The sequence below is a fragment of the Aethalodelphis obliquidens genome, unplaced genomic scaffold (assembly GCF_003676395.1).
Source record: "Aethalodelphis obliquidens isolate GAN/ISIS:26980383/991018 unplaced genomic scaffold, ASM367639v1 scaffold4, whole genome shotgun sequence".
In the NCBI taxonomy this organism is placed as follows: domain Eukaryota; kingdom Metazoa; phylum Chordata; class Mammalia; order Artiodactyla; family Delphinidae; genus Aethalodelphis; species Aethalodelphis obliquidens.
Genome location: NW_020837948.1, coordinates 22,907,130 through 22,924,234, shown reverse-complemented (window position 1 = coordinate 22,924,234; position 17,105 = coordinate 22,907,130).

Genomic DNA, 17,105 nt, shown 5'->3' with positions numbered 1-17,105 from the left:
TCGGAGGTTGCCGGCCTCTGAAATAAAGCAAACTTTCCAACCAATCTTGCCTCTCGATTATTGGCCTTCGAGCGGCAAGCAGCTGAACCCACTTTTGGTAACGCTAGGCCAGAAAAAGAAGTAGTTTTTTGTGTGTGTCTGTGAGTGGAAAGAAGAATGAATTTCAAAGTAGAAAGCTTGGGTTCTATTTTCTAACTCTTGACTCTTGGCAAGAAACATCGCTCTTTTAAACCTCCATTTCTTCATGCATCAAGTGGCAATACAAACAAAGAATGAATGAATGAATAAGATTAAGACCATAATGCAATACAGTACACACCACCAGAGAGGCAGATAGACAAATTTTTAAAAATACAGCAATACCAGATGTTGGCGAGCAAATAGGACAACAAGATCCCTCATACATCGCTGGTGGAAATGTAAATTGGCCCAACGGCTTTGGAAAACAATGTGGCATTATCTAATAAAGTGGAAGATACATATATGGCCTAGAAATTCCACTTTGCATATACTTTAAAGTATGTACTTTACAGCAGTGGTTCTCAAAGTGTGCCCCAAAGACCTTTGGGAGACTTTGAAACCCCTTCAGAGGATCTGAGATTATCTACTGGAGGTTGGATTTCCATCATACATCTCAACCAAAACAACATACAACATATCGAATGTAAAAGCAGACGAGCACCCAGCTTCTTGTATGAATCTGGATATTAAAGAGATTCACACAAATGTAAAGCAATGTGATCCTTATCACTAAATTTTCATTTGGACAATATTTCTCTTTTTCATGTTAAAATGTGTTACCTATGTTAACATATGTAGTAGGTGAAACTGTGTACCCCAAAAAAACATATGTCCAAATCCTAACTTCCAGACCCTGTGAATTCGACCTTACTTGGAAATAGGGTTTCTGAAATATAATTAAGTTAAGCATCTCAAGATGCAATCATCTTGGATTTAGAGTAGACCCTAAATCCAGTGACTGGTGTCCTTATAAGAGAAAGGAGAGGGAGAACCGAGGCACACAAACACAGACACACAGGGAGAATGCCACGTGAAGACAAAAAGATTGGAGTGATGCACCTATGAGCCAAGGAATGCCAAGGATTGCCCACAGCCACCAGCAGATAGGAGAAAGGCATGGAACAGATTCTCCCTCAGAGCCCTCCAGAAGGAACTGCCCTGGAAATACTTTAATTTCAGACTTCCGGCCTCCTCAACTGTGAGAGAATACTTTTCTGTTGTTTTAAAACACCACATTAGTGGCAGTTTGTTATGGCAGGCTCAGGAAATGAATATAACACATAATGGGTTTATTATTGTTATTTTATTTGTTTATTTTTAATTGAAGTATACTTGATGTACAAATTATGTCAGTTTCAGGTATGCAACATAATGCTCTGACAATCAAGTACATTGCAAAATGATCACCACACATCCAGTAACCATTTGTCACCATACAAAATTGTTACAGTATTATTGACTATACTCCCTATGCTGTATATTACATCCCAATGACTCATTTATTTTATAACTGGAAGTTTGTGTCTCTTAATCCCCTTCACCTATTTCATCCAACACCCACCTACCTCCCCTCTGGCAACCACCAGTTTGTATTTTGTATCTATGTCTGTTTCTGTTTTGTTTGTTCCTTTGTTTTGTTTTTAGATTCCACATATAAGTGAGATCATATAGTACTTGTGTTTCTCTGACTTATTTCATTTAGATGACTACCCTCTAGGTCCATCCATATTGTTGCAAATGGCACAATTTCATTCTTTTTTATGGCTAATATTCCATTGTGTATCTATTGTTATTTTAAATAAATTATTCAATAAATATTTTGTCTCAAATCTCTATAATTTAAATTTTTCATTAAATAATTTTTATTAATTTATTTTATTTTATCTGATTTTTAAGATTCTGGAATCAAAAATTTGAGAACCACTTATGCACAGGTATACCACGATACATAGGCAAGAATACTTAAAGCCAAAGTCTAATAATAGTCCCAAACTGGAAACAGCACAAATATCTATAAATTTGAGTGCAGTCTGAAATGCAACATTACATAGCAATGAAAATGAACAGATTATAGCTACACAGGACAACATGGGGGAATCTTATAAACACAATGAAAAAGAAATCATATAGAACATAAAGGCTGACATCAGGCAAAACTAAATGATACTGTTTCCCCTAATACACAGTGAAACTATGCAAAGAAGCAAGGGAATGATTATCTCAGAAGTCAGGATAGTGGGGAAGGATAGGGTGATAGGTGAGAAGCAACATTGGGTGGAGAATGGGGCAGCTTCTTTGGTGTTGGCAATGATCATTTTCATAGCCTAGGGGGTGGTTACATATATTTTCACTTTATAATTACTTGTTGAACTTATTTATTTTTATATGGTTTTATTTTTATATGCTTTTCTGCATGTGTGTTATATTTCACAGTGAAAGAAGGAAAACTTAATATGCTGGATGCATCACTTAGCCATTATTGTGGTAAAAAACACCCCAGAAAGTGTGGCTTAAACAATATGTATTTACTACTGCTCGAGAGACTATAGGTCAGCTGATGGGTCTGCTCTCAGGTGGGCTCAAGCATCGTCTCTGGTCAGCTGGGGGTTGGGTAGGCAGCTGTGCTTATCTTGGTTGGGTTTGCTCTTATTTGGGTGGGACAGCTGGTTATAGGCTGGTCTAGAATGGCCTTGGCTAAGACAACTGGGTTCCCCTCTGTGTAGTAGTCTCTCATACTCCAGCAGGCTAGCCCTGGATGGTGCACGTGGCAGTTACAGAGTTCCGAGAGAATGTGCAAGGCTTCTAGAGGCCTAGGCTCAGAAATGGGCCCTGTCACTTTTGCTTCATTCTATTAACCAAAGCCAATCACAAGGCCAACCCAGATTCAAGGGACAGGGAGGAACTGCAAAGACATTGTGTCAGTCAGGGCTCCATTAAAAGAAGCAGGACCACTAGAAGAAAAAACGACAATAACAAATATATAAATGAGTGTGTGTGTGTGTGTGTGTGTATATATATATATATATATTTTTATTTATGTATATATATTTGTTATTGAATATAAATATATTTAATATTTCTATAAATGTAAATATATGTGTGTAGACATATAAGATAAGGAGTTGACTCTAGGAATTTGACTTTATTAACGTGGGAGCGGGTTAAACAGTCTATGGGAGGCTGCGGCTTCTTTGTCTGGTTCTGGAGCCTGAAGTCTGTAGATAAAGCAGTCAAAAAGGAAAGATGGATATGAAGTGGAAGAAGAAACTGGGCCTGTGAGGATGGGCCACAACCCACATCACTTTCTCACTCCCTCCAAGCGTCTGATTTCAGTGATGGCGGATCTGCAGGAAAAGCTGGTGTTCTTTACGCACCTGGCTCAGAATCAGAGAAGATTCAGGTGTAAAAAGCGATATCGTGGCTGCTTCATCCCTTCTGTCTTTCAGAATGTCTTTTGTGGTTCACTAACCTCCAACTATGTAGGGAATGGAATTCTAGGAAAGACTAGTTCTACTTCAGCTAATTTAATACACTACAAATCCACCATATACATTTTGCAAAAGTGTTGGGGGAGGTAGGTGTGAGAGAAGAATTTTGTTGATTTTTGCAATCAATCTACTCCACTGGATAAAGACAGAAAATGAAGAAATCTATATTCTTGTCCTTGGAAGGTTCATAAACTAGAAAGTAGAAATTTAATTGTGTTCCAGATTTTTAGTTTATCTTTTCACTTCTCAGGATTAATCTAAGAATCAGAAAGAATATATACGTGAAAAAGCTTCATAAAATACACAAATTAATATCATCTTTATGTCAGGTATACCTCCTTACTAGGGACTACAAGATATTATAAAAAATATTAACTATTATTTGTTTAGCTTACGGTGATAACACAGCAATGCAAACTCTGACTCAAACATAGTCTTTGAGCCTACATAACGTAGGAAGTATAATGTAGTGTAAGCTTGGGGAAATGACCTACCCTTTCTGATACCTAATTTCTTCATCCATAAAAAGGAGGTAATTATACCCATTTTGTAGGTGGCTGAGAGGACTGAATGAGATGAGATAATATCCATAACAGTGCATGAAATGCAGTAGAGATTCTCTATATAATTCTCCTTCAAAAGGTTACTATTTAAAAAACCCTTTATTTTTCTTATTACTCCTATAGATGGGGGGACTCCTCTTATTTCTGTATGTTAAAGTATTAGATCGGATTAAGTAATTAGATTAGAAATAACATAAATCTAAAATCAAAGTTTCAAATGACAAGGTTTAGGCAGAGGGAAGGGACATTGCCGTGACCTCCTTGGCGTCAGCGTCAGATACAGATCAGGGAAGCTCTAGGATTAAGCATTTGGCCTCGCAGAGATGAAGATGGCGGTCTAGGCAGCCCCTGACATAAGGGAGCAGGGACCAGAAATGTCAGCATCTTCATGATTCTCCCTACAGCCTGCATTCCTCTGTATCTGAATCTGAAATATTCCTGAAAACATGTTGGATAGAAATTTAGGCACTAGAGTTAGCCTCTAATCTAGTATTTTTAGAGTGGTTTATATTCTAGTATTTTATTTTATTATTATTTTAAAAATTTTATTTTATTTATTTTTGGCTGTGTTGGGTCTTCGTTGCTGTGTGTGGGCTTTCCCTAGTTGTGGGAGTGGAGGCTACTCTTCGTTGCGGTGCGCAGGCTTCTCATTGCGGTGGCTTCTCTTGTTGCGGAGCACGGGCTCTAGGCACACAGGCTTCAGTAGTTGTGGCTCACGGGCTCAGTAGTTGTGGTGCGCAGGCTCAGTTATTGCGGTGCATGGGCTTAGTTGCTCCACGGCATGTGGGATCTTCCCGGACCAGGGCTCAAACCCGTGTCCCCTGCATTGGCAAGTGGATTTTTAACCACTGCACCACTAGGGAAGCCCCTATTCTACTATTTTAAATGGGAAAAATAATCATGCATTCCATATTCATACAAAAAATCCAACTAATTTTCCTAAATATCACTAACTACACTCTTTAACTTACATAACATTCCATTTATTATATCTACATGAGATAAGCATTTAAAATACTGATCATCCTATCACTTATATGTGGAATCTGAAATATGACACAAATGCACTTATCTACAAAACAGAAACAGTCTCACAGACATAGAGAACACACTTGTGGTTGCCAAGGGGGAAAGGGGTGGGGAAGGGATGGACTGGGAGTTTGGGATTAGTAGATGCAAACTATTATATATAGAATGTATAAACAATGAGGTCCTACTGTATAGCACAGGGAATTTTATTCAATATTCTGTGATAAACCATAATGGAAAAGAATTTTTTAAAGAAAGTATACTTGTGTATAATTGAATTATTTTGCTGTACAGCAGAAATTAACATGACATTGTAAATCAACTGTACTTCAATAGAAAAAAATTTTTAAATAAAATACTAATCATCCCATTATTCAACACTTGATGGGCTTATCAATGGTATGTTTGTATGCAGCTCTCAAAGATAGTATACAGTATCAGATTTAAGTTGTGTCTTCCTTCTACATTGCAATGAACATGCACTGTAATGTGAACAAACAAGGACGAACTATGTTAAAAATACATACTAAATCTTGGAAACTAAAATTTTTATAAAATGAGGCAATTTAAAAAATAGTTCCTTTCCAATTGCCCAAGTGAGCTTCAGTGATGGGAGGGAAGGGGGACTGTGGTCTTGGTAGAGGTTTGGTGATGGGTGAAAGTTGAGAGAGAGTGAGCTAGTGAAGGAGTGAAGTAATGCAGTACATGCCACAGGTGTGTCCAGGTCTGAATTCAAGATATAGTTAGACAGTCTTCTCAGCTTGGCAACTGAGACTCAATGCCAAGGATTCTCAATTGAAAATCCTCACCTGAATCAAAAGGACAAATACTAAAACAGACAATAAAACAGCTCCTCAAAATGGATAACATTCCCTTATCTTGCAGTTATGTGGCTCCCAATAATAAAATTGTGCGTGGGAATGCATTTCTGAATGTAATACTTCTGCTCATGCTATAATCACAGTTATTTATAACACTAATCATTTCCTGTGCGTGAGCTAAAATATCTTTTAAACATCTGGCACAGGGTATTCAGAGTTGCTCTTCTTCCCCTTTCTCTTTTTCTGACTAACAGTGAGCCTTAGGTTGAACAAGTTTCCTTTAAGTTCTTCAACATTGTCCCTATGTAACTATAGCCATATAAATATAAGGTTAGAGTTATATAAAGGCATATACTTAGCAATAAATACACTTGATTAGCAGCATCTGTGATTCTTTTGCTTGCAGTTGATCACTTCCCCAAAATGTTGATAGTTAGCAACTAATTGGCAGGGTTGGTTTCCTGGAAGACATTTTTACTTAATGTCTCAGTGCATTTGGGTACACTGCTACAGACTGGGTAGCTTATAAACAACAGAACTTTGTTTGTCATAGTTCTGGAGGCTGGGAAGTCCAAGATCAAGGTGCCAGCATGGCTGCCCTCTAGTGAAGCTCTCCCTGGCTCATAGCCAGTGTCTTCTCACTGTGTCCTCACAAGATGGAAGGACCTAGGGAGATCTGTGAAGTCTCTTTTGTAAGAGCACTAATCCCATTCATGAGGGCTCCAACCTCATGACCTAATCACTCCCCCACCTCCTAGTATCATCACTTCTGGAGGTTAGGATTTCAGCATATGAATTTTGGGGGGGTACACAAACATTCAAATCATAGCCCTTAATAATGTGAAGATGATATCTACAATGTACAACCCATGTAAACAGGGACAGCAAGGATTCATCCTATCTGGAAAAGGTCATTTATTACAGTGGGTTTTGATTTAGAGTGAATTTGGAGTAAAATTGTTTGCAATCTTCAGATGGTGAGAATTCAGAAAGTCAGGGATGCCTGTATTTTTGCCCAAGCTCATAGATTGCTCCCTAGTAAAGACTTAGCTGGTATCTCTGATATTTAAGAGAAAGTCAAATGGGCACATTAATTCATTATTCTTCACAGTTCCTTAATCTATTTGAAGAGATAGACACAGAGATAAGCAGGAAGGGTACTTATTCAGACTCGTGTGAATACCCAAATCTGTGAGTACTATTAAGGCATATAATTTTTCCACAGGAGGCAATAAATTTGAAATTTAAAAATTGATGTCACCTCTTCAGAATCTTGCTGAGATTAACTGCCTACTTGATAGTGAATAAAGAACAAAACCACAAGGAAGTCAATCCTGTTGGTCAATCATGTAAATCATATTTGTGTCTCAAGGAAAGAACAGATTCAGAAGCCACGGAGTCTCTCACCAATGGCTGAATGGAAAACACGGAATCTTTGGAAGCCAGGAATCCACTCCACTATATTGTCAACTCACCAGAAAGCTGTAGTCAGACCATGTTTTTCCCTCTCCAAAGTAATTTCTCAACATTGTAGAGTTAGGATTTCAGGTTATGAGCATGTTATGGGGCAATATTTTAAATATGCATTTGAAAAATGTTTTTGTACTTTAAAAAATTGAAGTTGGAGACAGTAACAAATACACCACCTTCCTTGGGAACACCAGTTCTGCATTCTCCAAAATGCAGGAAGCAATGGAGGAAGAATCTCCACTTGTAAATGGGCAAGCGGCCCTCTAACACACTCTGAGGTTTTCAGATTCACCTCTCACCCTCAACGCCCCACCAACACCATACTGACCGCTAGGGGGTGCTGCTCCCTTTCTAATACTTCTGCTCAGGTACAAACATTCAATTGTTTCTTTTTCATCTGGAATTTATAGCTGAAATATTTAAGCAAAAACTTTGCTCAAGGGACCAGGATAACAAAAGAAAGATGAGGATGAAAAGTGATTAGTGAATGTATTACAAAACTTCTGGAAAGTCATGTTAACAGGTTTGGACTTTTTCCCAGGGCAACGCAGAACCATTGAAAAATTTTAAGCATGAAAGAAGCTAATTAAAGTTGTATTTTCAAAACAGCATTCTGGCTACCATATAAAGACTGGATTAGAAAGGTGAAAATACTGAAACAAGGAGACCAATTGAAAGACTATTATAGTACCCAAGATAAAAGATGGTGGTGACCAGAAATAAAATAGTGTGTCTGGTGATGGCTGACTGGCACCTGTTGGGATGGGCGTAGGATGGAAGAGGATACGAGTCAGTACAGTAGAAGATGAAGAGACACTGGACAGGAACAACTGAGTAGAATTCAGAAGATGCTGTGGGATAAAGTGAAAGAGCAATTTGACTGACTGACCTGATGGATTTTCTCTGAGATTGAGGAAAGCGTTCCCTAACTGAAGCCAAGCTACTCAGCTATTCAGAGACATCCTGGTGATGCAAAAGAAACTGGAGCAGCCTGGCAGTAGAAAGCAGAGAGCAATCATTTCTGGGAAGACAAAAATGTGGCATTCTATAAACAAAATGTGGCATTCTATAAATGTTTTCTAGGCACTGTGCTAGGTGTTTGAAATACACAGAAGTCAAGCATCCTTATCTTTATTATAATTTCCTCCTTTAAAAAATCACATTATAAGACAGAGAATTGTCTTCCCTTTGCTCCATTATTTGGCACATAATAGGTGGTAAATAAATATTGGCTGAAGGGATGGGTGGATAGAGAATACAAATAATAATTGTTTGGATACAGAGCACTGTATCCAAAGCACTGTATTCAGAACTGAGCTCTTTCCTTTTCTATTGTGGCAATCTTATTTTAGCCATTTGAAAATATTAGGATTATATATGTGTCATTTTCCAACAACTATATTGACTAGGTTACCCTTAATCAGATAATAATCATCATTTTCATTTGTAGGGATATCGCAGTTGGAAACAAAATTGCATTGACAAATGCAGAGGAACAGTTCCAGATAGGTGGTCAGGGCAGGAAGCAATTGGAGAGAACCTTAGTTCATTTGCATTGAGCTTAACTGGCAAGGCTTACAACACATCGTGTCTTACATATCATATTATATAATTGGGTAGCAAGAACCAATAATAAAACAATGTCTTTTAGCTTAACATTGGCACCTGGAAAATTCAGCTGTGGTCTTGCTGAATGAGACAGTCGATGCGTGTAATTAAGAAGAGCCTAGTTAGGGCTTCCTGGCGCAGTGGTTGAGAGTCCGCCTGCCGATGCAGGGGATGCGGGTTCGTGCCCCGGTCCGGGAGGATCCCGCGTGTTGCAGAGCGGCTACGCCCGTGGGCCATGGCCACTGAGCCTGGGCTCCGCGGCGGGAGAGGCCACAACAGTAAGAGGTTCGCGTACCGCAAAAAAAAAAAAAAAGAAGACCCTAGTTAGAATTTCCTTTGAAAAGGTCATCCTCTAAGACCCTATAAACTACAAATTACTCAGGATTATACTGCTATATAAGACACATTAAACAGAAAAAAGAATACTAGTCTGTTTCTGAGCAATAGCCTCATTCTATTGTTGTCACATCCATTCCCCTAGAAATCTGGGAATCATCCTTGATTTCTCTGTTTTCCCCAGTATTGCTTTGATTTAATGTTTTGATAGTGAGAAGGAGCTATAATAACTCCCATCTGGGGCTTCTTGCCATAATTTTCCTTTATGGATCAGAAGCCAACCTGGAAATGTTATCAATTGTTGTTATACCAACCTTATAGTCAGAAGCTGAGAAAATAACTACAGAATGTAACTTGGGCCCAGTTGGGCTTAAGGTGAAGCAGACTTGGATCAGAATCCCATTTATTACTTGCCCCTTATAAACCCCTGCTCTAACTGATGAATCACTGTGATGTTTAGAATTAGTGTTAGCTAGTTAGTATCCAATCATCCTTGAAATTAGAATTATTTCTCCAAGTGCGTGATTTCCAAGGTAAATGGCCAAAATCCCTAAAAGGAAGGCAAGCTGTATGATCATGGAAAGGGCTTTTCTCAAGGACATTCAACTTCTTATTCAAAACATTCTAGGGCTGGGTGGACTCAGGTCTGAAAGTAGATGAAGACTGTGGTTCTCTGGAGTGGAAGTTCAGGTCAGATTTCTCCCAGACTTCACCCTACTTGGAGTCTGTGACTGTATAAATCAAGTAGGACCTTGGTAGGTTGCTTACCAATTTTATTCATGTGGGCCCCATGAATTAACCAGAACCAGAAATCTCGGCATAGTATACCCTGTTCTAGGTCTAATTCACAAACCCACTCTGGGAACTTCCCTGGTGGTCCAGTGGCTAAGACTCCACACTCTCAATGTAGGGGGCTTGGGGTTCGATTCCTGGTCAGGGATCTAGACACAACCCCTCCCACATGCCGCAACTAAAAGATCCTGCATGCTGAAACTAAGACCCGGTGCAGCCAAATAAATAAATATAAAACCCCAATAAGGCTTAGGAAAAACCCCACTCTGCTGCGTGTTACAATGGGCAGAACCGTATTTTTTATGACACGCTGTTGTTAGAGACCCTTCCGACCCCACTGAGCTCAGGGAGCCCATTTTTTTTAGCTTTTCCTACCAGTCTTCTCAGCTTACTAAAGACAGCCAGTAAAGCACATTTTAATGGCAGTGGTGTTTTCCTCACCGATCTAATGATCATGGCAAGATGGAGAGTCTTCAGGGCTGAAGTGATGGTGAGAGGGTGGGTGGAAAGGATGCTTATAATACTGAATCCAACATGGATGTCCTCTGAAGTCTTTGAATTCATGCCTCCACCTCATGCAAAGGAATTTGCCCTCTTCGATATAATTTAACGCAATCAGTCATTCGTTGTAGGCTTGTATTCGTTAATCCAGTCAACACACTTTTAGGATCACAGTTGATTTCCTGAGCCAGCTCAAAGAATGGCAACACTTGCATCGAAATATAAGCTATCTGAAAATATTCCCTCCTCAACCAAGCATCTTCAAAATCCATTTTCATTAATATTCTAAAAAATTTTATGACGTGAATTAGTAAATTCCTGCAATCCCTTATCCTGTAATCCTCATTCTCCCCGCTCTGGTACTATGTTTCACTCTGAGCTTGGATTCCGGTTATCAGCCAAGCCACAGGGAGACTCAGGGGGCTTGATTGTTAGCTTTCTTCTGCAAGGGAGGTGAGCTTCCCTAGCACAGGCAAAGAGAGACGAGCACAGGCAAAGAGCGACGAGTATCTCAGAAGATTTGGGGGGGGGGCGGTTTAGACTCTCCACGTCCTAAGTGTGTCCTAATAATTGCTCTTCTAATTGTCAGGATCCTAGTTTTTCCTGATCCTTGTCTTAATTGTTTTACTTAATCCTGATCATTTTACTTGAAAGACATAGTGAGGTTGTGAATTCAACTAATATTGTAATAAAGCAGCCCTAGAATTTATCTTTAGGTTTGATTTTCAGTGACTTCAGGCTCCATCCATCACTGGAAAGATTTGGAGTTTCATACTGTGCTTTGAGGAAAACTTTTTAAGATTTGAGAGTGCCTTTGAGAACAATTCTCTTGCCTAGTACCCCAGAGATTTGCCCCAGGTGAACACAAACTGGAGATTACCTGTCCCACCACTGGGTGCTGTTGGCTTCCCAGCCTGGAATCTGAACTTTTGTCACTGTTTCAGTTCGATTTTTTTCAGTTCGAATATGCATGAAATATACTATAATAATCATTTGGGTCGGTGAGGGGCTTGTGATTTTTAAAAGTTGAACAAAGTGCTAAGTTATTGGGCATTTTGACATTTATGCTGACTATATGTGAGCTCTTGGACTTGTCTCCAAAGGCCCTGACAAAATGATGACAGGTCATCTCTTCAGAGAATATAGCTCATCAGATTGTGTGATAACACGTGCTCAGAATTTCATCTAATTATTGCCCATCTTCAATCCACTTTAGAATATGACACACATAAGTTAAAAAGAACTCTGATAATTAATGACTCATATTTTTGTTACCTCTAGCTTTACACTGATGATAGCTTATTAAATTTCTGTGACTTGTGACATATAGAATCTGATCCCCATCAAGAAAAGGCACAGAGGGGGCTTCCCTGGTGGCGCAGTGGTTGAGAGTCCGCCTGCCGATGCAGAGGACATGGGTTCGTGCCCCGGTCCGGGAGGATTCCACGTGCCGTGGAGTGGCTGGGCCCGTGGGCCGTGGCCGCTGGGCCTGCGCGTCTGGAGCCTGTGCTCCGCAACGGGAGAGGCTGCAGCAGTGAGAGGCCCACGTACCGCAAAAAAAAAAAAAAAGAAAAAGAAAAGGCACAGAGGGGTTATGTAATGCATGCCACATAATCACCTCCAGAATATAAATATGATTAGACAACCCCACACTGACCTTTCTGAAGAGATAAAAGAAAACGTTCGTTGGCCATGCCCAGATGGCATCACTGGCTATCTGCCCAATATATAAATTTCTTACCATACAGCTGACTAGGCAAGAAGAAAAAAAAAATCTACGAGTAATTTGACAAACATTATATATAATACTGAGTGTTCATATTTCATATTTTAGGTAGTCATTTAATTCAGATGGCAAATAGGCTCATCTTTAATTTTGAGACTTGTGATTTTCTTTGTGATAAAAATGAACCCATTCCTGGTTCCTCACTCACTGGTTACATGTGATGAAGTAGTTAATCTTGAGGGTGGGTGAAATTACTGAGCTTTCCTAATGCTAAACCATAATAAATTTTTATTTTATTTTGCTTTCAATTTTATTTTATTTTTTTAACATCTCTATTGGAGTATAATTGCTTTACAGTGGTGTGTCATAATAAGTTTTTAAATGGCTTTTAAAACAGGGCAGGGATGCAGTTTCTGAGTTAGGCTCCACCATATGTATGTATATATTTGGCCTGAAAATTCACTTCAGAGACAGGACAAGGAAAAAAAAAATGACAAGATAGTGTGTCAAAGGTGAAGATGACAGAGAAAGGGCTAGGGTCTAGATAGTAATCTCACATCAGCTTTCTTACTACACAGGAATAAAAGATAATATATTATTTTTATATCACTGTGGTCTATGTTGTCTATATGTGCTACTATATAATACTGTGTTTTCCCTAAGCCCATACATAATGGTGCTTTTTATATTTATACTTTTATAAATATAATTTATACTTTTAAAAATAAATAAAAGTATAACATACTTTTATAAATAAGTATAAAGCCCATTTTATACTTATTTATAAAAAGAAGCCATGTTTCTAAGGACTAAATGCAAGAATAAATACTACAGTAGGTAGACTAGCTCAGGGGGCAGAAATCAAAATTTCCTGAGGAATTGTGATTACAATGTGAGGTCCTGCCACAAAATGTGACAAGGAGCTGCAAAGAGCAAAGAATTGTAAATCTTTGGGGAAGGTGGTATGGAGAATTAAGTTTGGGTATGAGATGCAAACCGAAGCCTATGCATGAGGGGCAACCGTGAAGTGACGTGTCAGATTAAACTCATGTGCCACTCCTAAGTGTGGTCTCCTCCACCCTCAAAACTGTAGCCTAAGGAATGCTTCACGGTGCAAAAGATTCTCTGTAGGGCTCCTCCTTTGTGACTACCCAGAGCATATTCTTTTGAATTTATTGGCATGGAAAAATTTTAAAGAGGAAGATGCTTTTTAAGAAATAACCAAATATCATTGGAATGTGGACAATTTAACTGGATAGTGCTAGAAGAAGGGGAAGAGAAAGGAGATAATAAAATAATAAAGATGATTTTCTTGCATATCTGATAAATTAATTTTAAAATAATTACATTTACAACTTATATATGCATGCTCCTATGTGTACTGCCCATCTACTCAAACATTTATATTTATATTGATATAACATTACATTATGATATATGACATTGATATAACATTATATTATGATAATGATATAACAACATTACATTAGTTGTTCTGAAAACAGGAAAAGTAATTAATTTCAATTTGGACTATAGGTTTTATGTGATTGATTCACATAGAATATGTTCACAGCACCCCTGTCAACTCTGGGGATGGATAAAAATTATAGAGAAACAAAATACATGGAGAAAGCATGAAACTTCGTGTAAAAACCATAACTAATGGTAGCTTTAACTGCGTCAAGACAGTAACCTTGTAAAAAAGGAGCTGACACAAATCAGTTCTCAATACATCATACATGAGATCAGTCAGTGGGTGGAGCTGCCACTTAGAGCACTTACTGTGTACAAAACACTATCAATTACTTTACATACATTATCTTGTTTCTTTCTCAGAACAGTCCTATTACATGGGGATTACTATGATTGACTTTAAATAGAGGTTTAGAGAGGTGAACTAAGCTCACACAGCTAATTAGTGGCAAAGCCAGTTTTTGAAACTGTGTCTGTGGAACACCAGATTCTCCACTCTTAATCCTTTAAATCTTCCTTACTGTTTTTGTAAAAAGTAAACAAGAGGTATTATAAAATGGATGTGCTCTGATTACGTTGAAACCATTACTCTAAAGTCTGCCCTTGGAGCAAGTGCACACACGTGTGCACGTGCACACAACACTTACTGACTTGCACGCGCGCGCATGCACACACACACACCCCTCATCCAGATGAATGAATTCCTTCTCTCTTGCCTTTTATCATTTGTCTTCTCTCACTTCCTCCCTGTCACCCTTCCATCAGACTCTGCCTCAACCTTGCCATTACTACTCATTTCACCTAAATCCCACCCTTACTTCTCTTTTTCCCCAAAGGCAGAGACCTTGGTGTGTGTGGGGGTAATAGAAAGAGGTCCCCCACACCCAGCTCCAGGCCATGGATCCATTTAACTGTGTCTGAGAAGTCTCATTTCCCAGCAGACTATGTGCCTCAATCCCAAAACCCTTCTCTAATCCATAGGCAGAGATGCCCCGAGTTATCTCCGTGTCATTTTCCTCTGAATTGTACCATCTTCCTTTAGGTCCTAGGAGGCATATCTTCACCATCTGTTTTCTTTTCTTAATGAGGTTAGGAGGGAACACATGGGAAGGGGTGCAGGAGGAAACCTTTGCTACACTTAGATGGTTTCTAAAGTGTGTTACACTCCTGGATAGAAATAAGCCTGTTAAAAGACTATTCAGTATGCAGTGCTATACGTCAATTATATCTCAATAAAACTGGGAGAAACAAAGTATTCAGTAAGTGGGGCTGCTGACCTGATATTGCCCACTCTGGGCACCAAGTCTTGACCATAATAGGCAGGAGGTCAATGACTGTGTCTATCTTCCAAAGTGCTCTGGGGAAAGGGGGGTGAGGTGGAGGGGGAATTCTTCGACTCCAGATTTCATTAAAGTACCAGCAGGATTTGTGAGAAACAACTGAATCCACACTACGGAATAAGAACTAATTTAACCATAATTATGTATGATAAACAAATGCTACACATTGTTCCTAATATTAATTTCCAATTCCTTTCTCAATAAAGAATTGCTCTAAAAATGCCACTGGTTAAGAATGGCTAAAAGAATAGTCTCTGTTCTACTCTAGTCTAAATGTCTCTTCTCCAATATGTTGTCCAAATTATCTTTTACTTTCATTTAAATTATTGTTATTTTTTATGATACTCAAGACTGTTCCTGTCCCATACTGGGATGTCATATCTATCTCTCTGCTTCAGGACCCTTGTTACTAATCAGTAAACTATCACTATATGCAATTGCTTAAAGTTCAGATTTTAAACAACAGAGTCATTATCATAGAATTGCCAGCATTTGTTTTCAATATGTTTGTGAAGATGCCTGAACTGAGCAGTTTTTGCTCCAGGAATAGTGTAAAGCAACTAACAAGCCTACCGAAATGAGCTTAGTGGGGAAAAGGCAAGTTAGCAGAAGGATACAGGGGTACCTTATGGTCTAGGATAGGACCTAGGATAGGAAATGCAACTAGGCTTCTTCAGTAGGGACTGGAACTTGGAACTGGAAAGTTATAAACCAGTTACTCTGTCCACATTCATGTGATTTCTTGTTTCTGCTTCTCTGTGTGCAAATGCTTCACTCTCTCTCTTCCAGATCAGCTTTCTGCTTCTCCCAGTGCATGGGAGAATGCGGCCACCCCATCGGCCCAGACTGTACTTCCCTTCCAATTCACACATTCTGTGAAGATCTGGAGTCTCTACAGACCAAATCCATATTTGCAAGAAAGCGAAAAGATTGACCAGTGGGAATCAGATTTCCACCCTGGGGCCAACAGAAACCAGGGTGTGGGCCATGATGGGAGTCAGGTTTCTGAGAAGGACGTGAGGGAAGGTTCTTTAGGGAGAGGCCTTGGGATGGGAAGAACAATGGCTTCTTGCTCTGGGATAAATGGCTTCTCTCATGGTATGGTGCTGATGGGGTTCCTGCTACCACTTCTTTCTGACTGCTCTTTTCTTTTTGCTTCCATATCCTTTGGCCGGACAAAAAATTTCCGACCAAAGTCAAAGGTGCAAACTGATCAGCCACTGGGTTTCATAATGAACTCCAGGACAAGTCCCAGGTATTACCATTAAATATGTCCCTGGCAACAGCAGCTCAAGGGTATAGCTCATCAGCCATGTCTCCTCTTGCTTCGGAGACAAGAGTAGAAGCAAAGAGGGAGGAGTAGAATCAAACCTCTTTCTTCGTAAGCCAAGAATGAAGGAAAGAGCAGTTAGAACAAGACAGTGTGTCTCCTTCCCTGTTCTAGGTTGTAATCTCCAATCAGGATTTAAATCAGGATTAAATCAGGATTTAAATCTCTCCTCCACAGAGTGAAGTCTAGAAACTGGTCAATTAATAGAGAAAAATCAGTTAAATGGGAAATTATAAAAAATAATACATGCACACCTTAAACATTTTGTTTTAACTTAAAACATGCATATCTCATTGGCAAATATTTTGATGTAGGCCCAAGGCCTTTTCTTTCAATATAGAATCATTGCTTGGTGTTTTCCTTTGTACTTTTTGCCTAATCCCCAGCCACATTCTATGATCTCAAGATTTGGTTTACTTAACATGGAATGAGGGACTTCCCTGGTGGCATAGCGGTTAAGAAGCCACCTGCCAATGCAGGGCACACGGGTTTGAGCCCTGGTCCGGGAAGATCCCACATGCCATGGAGCAAGTAAGCCCACATGCCACAACTATTAAGCCTGCGAGCCACAACTACTGAGCCCACATGCCACAACTACTGAAGCCCA